The following is an 8,795-nucleotide window of genomic DNA, read 5'->3' as shown; positions in this document are numbered from 1 at the left end:
ATATAAAAGTATAAACTATTTATACTTAGTCTCTGTATATTCTTTTGTTCTCTCTATTTCCTATCAATTTCCATATCCTCTGTGGCGACCCCTATCTAAGGGACTTGGCTCCGTGGGGAGAAGCAGCTGATCTCCTCCAGGGCCTGCCTCAACTACTCCCCCGCACCTGAGTAGAGTAGATACCATGCCTCAGCGGACTCCACTAGTTCATTCCCGGATTCTCTCTTACCAATTGCTGCCTGGTCTGCTGCAGCACCTTGGTACCCTGTATACAGTAGATGCTTAATATTTGACAGATTGTATTGATTATACGACTGGCCTAGCCTGATGCTGGGGAAGGGAGATTACTATCACAATAGGAAAATATTCAGTACAGAGAGTCAAGGAAAACAAACTCAGAAAAGGCAGTCAGAAATGAAGAAATCTGGCAACAGAGACAGAGGAAAATACTCCGTGCTTTATACAAGCTAAGCATATTAAGAGACATCCACGTTCACAATTTAGGAATTGCATGTAACATCCTTGAAAGTGGAAGTGACCTTAGCCCTTCCAACATCAACGCTTTCCTGACAGTTGCTGGCAAAGGTTATGTTGACAGCTGCAGGAGGAAAAGTGATCTGATCTGAGCAGCCCATGCATTCAGATCTGACAATCATGTTTTCTGACATTTCCATTTGTGAAATGCCACTTCTCTCTCCCACTAGAATAGACTGGACCACAGGGTTGATGTGTAGAGTGGAGAAATCATGATTTATTCATTTGTCTGTTTCTACCTGAGAAACCAACTGAAGAGTAGGAGAAAATAAAGAACAGAGTGGGGAAAATTTGTAATTTCCTTTTTCCCTCAAGCCAGTAAGGACAACTTTTCTTGGTGGTCTTTGCTATTCAGTGATGAAAAAATTTCTTCTTAGAAGTGAATGAGAAATCATGCCAATAAGGAACTGAGAACAGCTCTTGCTATGTGGTATGCACTCAGTAACAGAACTTCTAAAAAAAAAAAAAATCCACTCAGGACCTCCTGCCTGATTCCACCTGACAACTGAAGACAGGACCCCTAAATTGAGTGAGTCATAGACTCCCTTAAGTACAGGCACAAAGGACCACCACACCAAGATTAGCACCTGTCAACAAGCACAGGAGTCCCTTGGGGATCTTGTTGATTTGCTGATTCTCAATCCCTAGGGCTGATTGGAGCCTGAGATGCTGGTTCCTAACCTGCCCTCAGGTGATGCAGATGTTGCTGGTCTAAGACCACTATTAGAAGACAGAGTGGAGGAAAGCAGTCAGACTGGTGACAACTGAGGCTCAGCATAAACAACTTTACTTCCTTCCAGAGGAGACGGAGGTGATATAGAAAAAAAGCAGCCAAAGCAGGGCTTGGGATTCCTCCAGACAGATGCTGGGTGTGCCCAGGTGGTCCTTCAGAAGGGTTTGATCGAGTAGCCGTGGCCCAAGTTCTTGCGGCATTTGCCTGCTCCCTTCGTCTTAAAGATTCACTTAAGGGATGGTGAAAAATAGCACAGAACCATTCACTCTGTGTAGGAAAATGTGTGTGCAATGTCAGGCGTAGTGCAGTGTGTGTGTGTGTGGGCGGGGGGTAGCTGGCTTATGCCCTCCCCTAGTATATACTTTCCTAAGGTGCCAGGGAGAAGAATGGAATCACCTCTTAGGGGTGCCCTGGGGCAAGTAAGGGGGGACTTCCCACTGCTTCCCAGTCTAGGGTCCTCAGCCAGAGAGGTGCCTCACCAGCACCTGAAAGTTCTCTCTCAGCCCTAAGCTCCTTTGATTCCCACTGACAAAGGGATGAGCCTCCTGGCTGCACCCTAGGGAAGAAATGAAGTCGCCTGAGGTGGTCGCAGAGACCCCGCCTTCACCCGCCCGGGGCAAGCCGGTGTCTCCAAACGCTTCTGGTAGTGCGCAGGCGCCTCCAGGAATGCTGGTCAGTGCGAGTTTCCTCCCAGTTGGGGCACTGCTCCACACGTGCAGGTGGCAGCCAGCGCCACTCTTGTCGCTGCCCTCCTTCAGGGCCCTGCAGCGTCCCCTCAGCAGGACCATGCAGGCCCTGGTATCCCCAGTGACCAAGGCCATCTTCGTGGCTCTGTTCTTCTTCGCTATCCTGCTCATCCTCTACGTGATCCTGTGGTACATTTGCCGGGACCTGGATAACGACTACATCTGAAACAGGTAGAGAACGGCTTCAGCCTCCTAAAGTCCCACTGTGTGTCCCCAACCCTGAGACCTCTTGTTTGTTCCCGGGCGTCCCTTCCTAGGGCCCCGCGCTCCTCCCTTGGACTCTGTGTTCCTTCCCTGGACCTTGCACTCCTCTCTCAATTCCGAATCGCTGCCCGCACCCGGTGCGTTTCTAACAGAGACCCCTGCTCCTTCTCCTCCGGATCCTGCGCTTCTTCCCTAGACCCTGTGCCCTGCCCCTGGACTCCGTGTTCCTTTCCTGGACCCAGCGAGCCTCTGCCAGGATTCCGCAACTCTGTCCCAGTTTCGCACCCCACCTCTCACTCCTCAGTTCTCCCGCGCTCCTTCTGCGGACTCTGTGCCCCTCCCTTGAACCACATACCTTTCCTGGATGCCTCCCGCCTGGGACCCGGGAGGTCTTCTCTAGATTCCCTGCCTCTCTCCAGGACGCTGCACGCCCCGCAAGACCCAGTGGTTCTTTGCTGATTCCGCGCCCTTTTCTGGGATTACACTCCCTTCCCAGGTCCTACAGCCCTCTCCTCATGTCGTGTCATTCTCAGGAATCTGGTCATTGCCCCCAACCTCCACCACGACCCCGCATCCTCTTCTGACTCTGTGCCCCCTCAAAAACCCTGAGATCTTCTCCTAACCCCGCATCTCTCCCGGGAAAACCGCAGCTTTCAGCAGATACCACCCCCTAGCCAGGAACCCGCGCTGCACCCTGTCCTGGGGCCTCTTCTCAGGCCCCGCGCCCCTCCAGGACCCCGCGCTCTCCCAGGAATCCCGGGCCTTCTCCCAAGCTGGTGCCCTTACCCTGGTTCCACGCCCCTCTCCCAAATCCCGCCCCCAAAGTCCTGTCCCCCAGTACCCACTCCCCTCGCAAGAATTTGTGGCCTTCTCGGGGGAACCAGAACTCTGTGCGAGGCCAGTAGCAGCTCTTGGCAGGTGCTCACGGCCAGGCTCACCGCGCTCACCCCCTCCTCACTCTGCCATAGAATTCTGTTTCTGAACAGCAGGTTACTGAAGGGCAGTGGGGGAAGTTTTGGTAGCCAATGGACCTCCTGCAGCCCTGTCCTTCTGTAGGGGGTTCCCGCCCTTCTTACCTCTTCTTGGCATCTGATGCTTTCCTCCCTCCTAGGGGCTGGACGCTCAAGTAGCTTGAGACTGCAAACTAGCAGGCAAATAACAATTTGGCATGGCACTTCTGTTCCCAGAGGTTTCTTGAATTAGATTCCATCCCACAAAGGGGTCCCTAGCCATTAGCGTGGGGCATCGCCCTGGAGATTAAAGGATACACCATGGATGGAGCTCTCTGGACAGGGACTAATAGGGGCTGGGCCAGGCAAAAGTGGATCCAGCTGCTTCTGGTTTCCTTTTATTAATGAGGTTAGTCCATCTGCAGGCAGATGGTTAGTCAGAACTTGGCCAAGAAAACACCTGCAACATCAGCCACCATGCCTGCTCTGGTGCAGCCAGGTGGAAACATGGGCAGAGAGTGCAGGGCTGCCACATTCGGTGACCTTGGCCTGACTCAGACATGAAGGAGGACGCTGAACACATGATTGAGCATGAACTTGCAGTGAGTTCACCTCAGATTCTTCTCAGAGAGACCAAGGGCATCCAGCAACCGAAGCAGCTCCTTGGGGTGGAGTGTGCTTGGGCCACATTCATTGGTATGAGCCATATTCATTGGCATATTCAAATGGACCATATTCACTGGCATGTGTAGGGCAGTGTAGGTACAGTATGTAAAAGCTGGAGTTTTGGATACACATGGACCTGGGTTCAAATGCCAGATCAGCCACTTACTAGCTATATGACCGGGTGAGTTATGTCTCTGAGAATCAGTTATTTTACCTGCTAGATGGAATTACTAACAGTGTCACGCTCATTGAGAGGATTACATAAAGTCCTGTATTTAGGCTGATAAACAGTCTTATACACGGTAAATCCTCAATTAGGGGTGGGTTGTTACTTGTGGACAATTAAACATCTTATAAGGATAACATATTTTTCTACTTATTTTTCAAGTCATAGTTTACATACAGTAAAATTCACTGTTTTTTAATGCACAATTCTATGAGTCTCGACAAATACAAAACTGTGTAACTACCACAGTAATAAAGATATAAGTGCCTCATATTAAAACCCTATTGGTAAAAATGTTTTTCTTTCAATGTCATTAAATCTGAGAAAGCCAGCCTCTAAAACTTGTTTTGGGTAAGCGAATGCAATATTCATGATTGGCTTAATTAACATCTTTGCATGGTACTGGTATACTGGCCCACCAAAATACCTCACTACTTTTTTCACCAATATTTATGATACTTTACATTAAAAGTGGAGTGTTTTTTTAAAATATTACCCAAACAATAAATAACTACACTTTCCTTTCAAATAGTAATCATACAGTCCCAAAGTGAATAGTGCGATCATTCCACCCATTCTCTTCCCCAAAGGAGGTGACAACCACTGTTAATCACTTGGTTCTTCTCCTTTGTGTCTTCCCCCCCCACACACACACACACATACACAGAGTGGTGTTGAGATTCTTCTTCATATTAAAGGGATTCTACTTTAGATTTCAGGGGGCCAGGAGGGAATGCAGAAGCAGAATGAAAGCCTCCAAGGAAGCACCGGAGACCTACTCTCTGCTCTTCTTCGCATACCCTTAGGCTCTGCTAGGAAAGGGATGCCTGCTTACGAGGTCTGTGGGGAGACCGTTTTGAGCTCCTTTTGTGAGAACTCTGATGAAAGGTGCTACATGAAGTGCAAAGACTATTTTTAAACGTCAGACAGAAAGCACTGGGCATTTGCATAGAGAAATTCAGAGCAGGTGAAATCTGACATTTCTAGGTGCCCACTTCTCTTCTTTGCCCACTTCTTGGCTGCCTACTTCTTTCCAGGGTAGCAGCCTGTGAAGCCACTATTGTTCTGCCCCTTTGGGTGCTGGGCAGAACACCAGTCACTTCCCAGAAGCACTGCTCATATGGGCTGGCCTTGAACTGAACACTTCCTCCTCTTACCTATAGAAAGCCCAGAGCCTATCTCAGTGATCCTGTCAGGGCCTTCTGCTAGAAAGTGCCCCCATCAGCAGTGCAGAGGAGGGGTTGGGAGGGCCAGAGAGTAGAAAATGGTTAGAAGGCAAGAAAGGATGAGGGCCTGAACTTAAGCAGTGGCCATGGGAGGAAGAGTGCTAGACACCTTTCTGAGTCAGAATCAGTGGACCTTGGTGACTGAATGTGTATGGGGGCACAGGCACTGGGGTGGGTAGGGAAGAGGAGAGGGGAGCGAGGTTGATACTGTTCTGGCTAGCATAGCTGAATAAGAGGCCAGTTATGTCATTAAAATATCAATGCTCCCATTGGACACAGGTTCCCTAGGCCAGCATTCCAGGTCCTGCTTACATTGCTACCTTGATCTTTCTCCCATCTGACCCCCTGACATGGGCGGATGTTTAACTAAGAGCCTGGCTCATAGGAAGAGCTCAAAAAATGGCAACCTATTTATATCTCCTGAGGCTTCACCTGCAGGTTCTGTTGCTATAGGGGCCACTTGGTTTTGTTCTCACTTATTGAGGTCACCTATGCCCACTGATAGAGCCTACACAAAGTCCATGGCATACTGACTAGCATATGTGTGAAATTCATCTCATATAGACAAACAGAGCCCTTCCAATGTATCCAGACCATAGCTACCTTTCCCCCTTGCTTCCAACACAGTTTAAAGAACAACACTTGAACAAATCACAACCACATGCTCAAGCCTTGTGGTTTGAGATGGCTTACATAAATTTTCCTTCTAATTCCTCTCCAAGAGCAAATTTACAACTTGCAGCATTGAACAGTGGAGTTTGGATCTCTAAAGCAGGTCAGTGAAGTCAGAACCTCAACCTACTTGCAGAGATATTATTTGCCACAAGGTATTGTCCCAAGACCAGCCTTACCTACCCTCTGCTGGTGCACATTCTGGGAAGGTAACAAATGTGATGGGTGGTGGGGAACCCATGCAGTTAGGATGGTGATGTTACTCTATTTATTTTTTAATTTTTTAATTATCCTGAGCAGGTGCGGCACAGTAATGTTACTCTTGACCCCACAGCTGCCAAGTGATCAGCAGATGCCTTCTACTGGCCTTGGAAATGTTTGCCCTTGTATTATTTTGAACAGCAGGTGTTAATTTCATTGGAAAAGCCATATCATTGAGAACTCTCCTTCCCTGTCATGAATTGGAAACTCTAGGTGAGCTACAGCTGATTCAGAGACAAGTAAAGTATTAATACTAAAGCAAAAGGGAGTTTAAGTCAAACATAAGGAAAGATTTTCTGAAAGGAGGCTGTCAAATATCTGGTTGGAGTTCTCCTCTCCTATATCATTTCATCATCATTTTTTCTTCTTCATTAATTTTCAGGCCTGTGGTGGGTAAAGCACAGAATTAAGTGCTAGGCTATAGAATAACATCAGAACTTTCCTCTTCAGAACTTTAGAGTTTTGTCAACAAGGAGAGAGAGAGAGAGACAGGGAGAGAGAGGATGTCACAGGTTTAATATCTGGCGTTCTGGTGAGAGTGAGTAACATGGTCTCTGGCAAGGGAATCAGACACCCTGATTATTTAACTCTGGGATGGAGTTCCCTTTATACCTTTGTCTCAGGTTTATCATTGAGTCCTACCGCTTTTACTCTGATAAGTATCTGGAAGGCTTTTGAAAAGTGATCAGTTTTCCTCTGACTGTGCTAAAATCAGAACACAGTCTGGATGGGATCTCTGATTCCCTGGAAGCCCTTAGGGTCCTTGTATAGTTGTCTTTTGTATCAGTTAAGATCACTTGTGGCTGTGATTAACAGAGACTGGAAACTGTCAACGGAAAAAAGCCAAGTCTGCAAATAAATTTTAAAGAGATTTATTTTGAGCCAAATTTGAGGACCATGACCCAGAGCCACTGCCAAGAGGCCTTGGGCAAGTGGACTCGCTGTGGCTGGGTTACAGTTTAGTTTTATATATTTTTAGAGAGACAGGGGTTACAGGCAAAGTCACAAATTAATACATGAGAGGCATACATTGGTTTGGCCCAAAAGGGTGGGACATTTCGAAGGGGGGGGGCGCTTACAGGTTATAGGTGGGTTTAAAGATTCTTTGGCTGGCAATTGGCTGAGAGAGTTAGTCTTTATTTAGAAGACCAGAAAGGATATGCTTATTTTAAGATAAGGGTATGAGCACTCTGGGAGGTCCAGACAGGAGGACACTTTAAATTTACAATAGGCGCCTGCTAGGATGTTTTAAGATGCTTAAATTTATGAATAGGCATCTGCTAGGATGCTTGAGTTAAGACAGGGGCTTTTTATCTTTTAGGTGATGTTAATGCCATACCAGAATTAGGTCAGGAAGTAAACCACTGCTTTGTTTGGTTAACAAGAGCCACTTAGTGGGAATTTACTGTTTGTCAGCCTAACCCTGCTGGCCTTTTTACCATTTGCCAGCCTAACCCAGCTGGCCTCCTTAGGAAGGAGTTTTTAGCAAGAAAATTAGAGTTCAGTCCTCAGTTCCCCGTGTTGGCTAAAGATTATTTTATGGAATGTATATGTAGGCCAATAACTATTATGAGGTCTTATGGTGCTAGGAAGGCTCATTTTTAGAGATGTCTGGTCTTATGGTGCTAGGAAGGCTCATTTTTAGAGTTGTCTATTTGGTCACATGGTGTTGTGAAATAGGCGGTGTTATATTTTAGGGGAGGGACATGACTCTATTTGATTTAATAGCCAATTGTTAAAGGGGCCAGATAGAGTCAGGCCTCGGGCCTACTCTGAAAAAACATTTTGAACCAGATTTGTTTTGTGAGCTATTATGATTTGGGCCTTTGATTTTTTTTTTTCTTGTATTTGGTATAGCATTTATAGGAAACATAATAATAAGAGTCATAGGTAGAATTAGAAGGTAGCAAGCAGCTTAACCAGCTTAAAAAAAAATCCTCTGCATGCATTATTATATTTTTTAATTAGACTTATAATGTTTACCCTCTGTATTAACAGTTAATTGAACTTTATGGTAAATTTTATTTGAGGATTATAAAAACTGATACCAATTTAGAATCTAATAAATTTAATTTTTTTCTGGACAATTAGTCTTTATAGGTATAACATTTTGAGGAGGGCATAAATTAAACTTGAGAAACATTTGATTTTTAATATTTTAAAGGCAAAGCTATAAAATTAATTTACCTATAACTTGTAGCAAAATATAAGCATTATTAACAATTAAGCTAAGGAGGAAATTTAGTAATTTATAGTAAGGTGGCTGATAAATTATTTATTATATTTTTTTGGATAAATTTGTAACTGATAAAAATTATATTTAGTAAGTTTTAAGTCTATAGGAAGCAGAGAAAGACTTTTATGATTGGGATGGATATCTGCAGCATGTGGCCTGAAAAGACAGAGTATTTTATTTAGTATTCTTTTAGGCTTTTGTGTGTCTCTCTTTTATTTGGAGGGTCTAAACTAATTTTATTTTTCAGAATTGGCCCTTATAATCTGGCACGCCCCCTCTTCTGCGATATTCCCTGGGTTTAGAGGGAGGACATTTGAACAGGGCTTTGGCAGATTTTATGG

The 8,795-nt window shown here is 45.6% G+C and overlaps 1 long non-coding RNA gene across 1 annotated transcript; it reads right to left on the bottom strand.

The window, feature by feature from the left end:
* Window positions 1-437: 437 nt before the first annotated feature.
* On the bottom strand, window positions 438-8,319 carry LOC142865889 (uncharacterized). The gene is made up of 2 exons (XR_012915985.1): window positions 3,294-8,319; window positions 438-2,175 (listed from the first exon to the last, which is right to left on the bottom strand). It is a non-coding gene; the product is annotated as an uncharacterized LOC142865889 (long non-coding RNA).
* Between the last annotated feature and the right edge of the window lie 476 nt (window positions 8,320-8,795).

This window comes from Microcebus murinus, chromosome X (genome assembly GCF_040939455.1).
Source record: "Microcebus murinus isolate Inina chromosome X, M.murinus_Inina_mat1.0, whole genome shotgun sequence".
Classification (NCBI taxonomy): domain Eukaryota; kingdom Metazoa; phylum Chordata; class Mammalia; order Primates; family Cheirogaleidae; genus Microcebus; species Microcebus murinus.
This window is presented reverse-complemented; position numbering and strand designations above follow the sequence as displayed.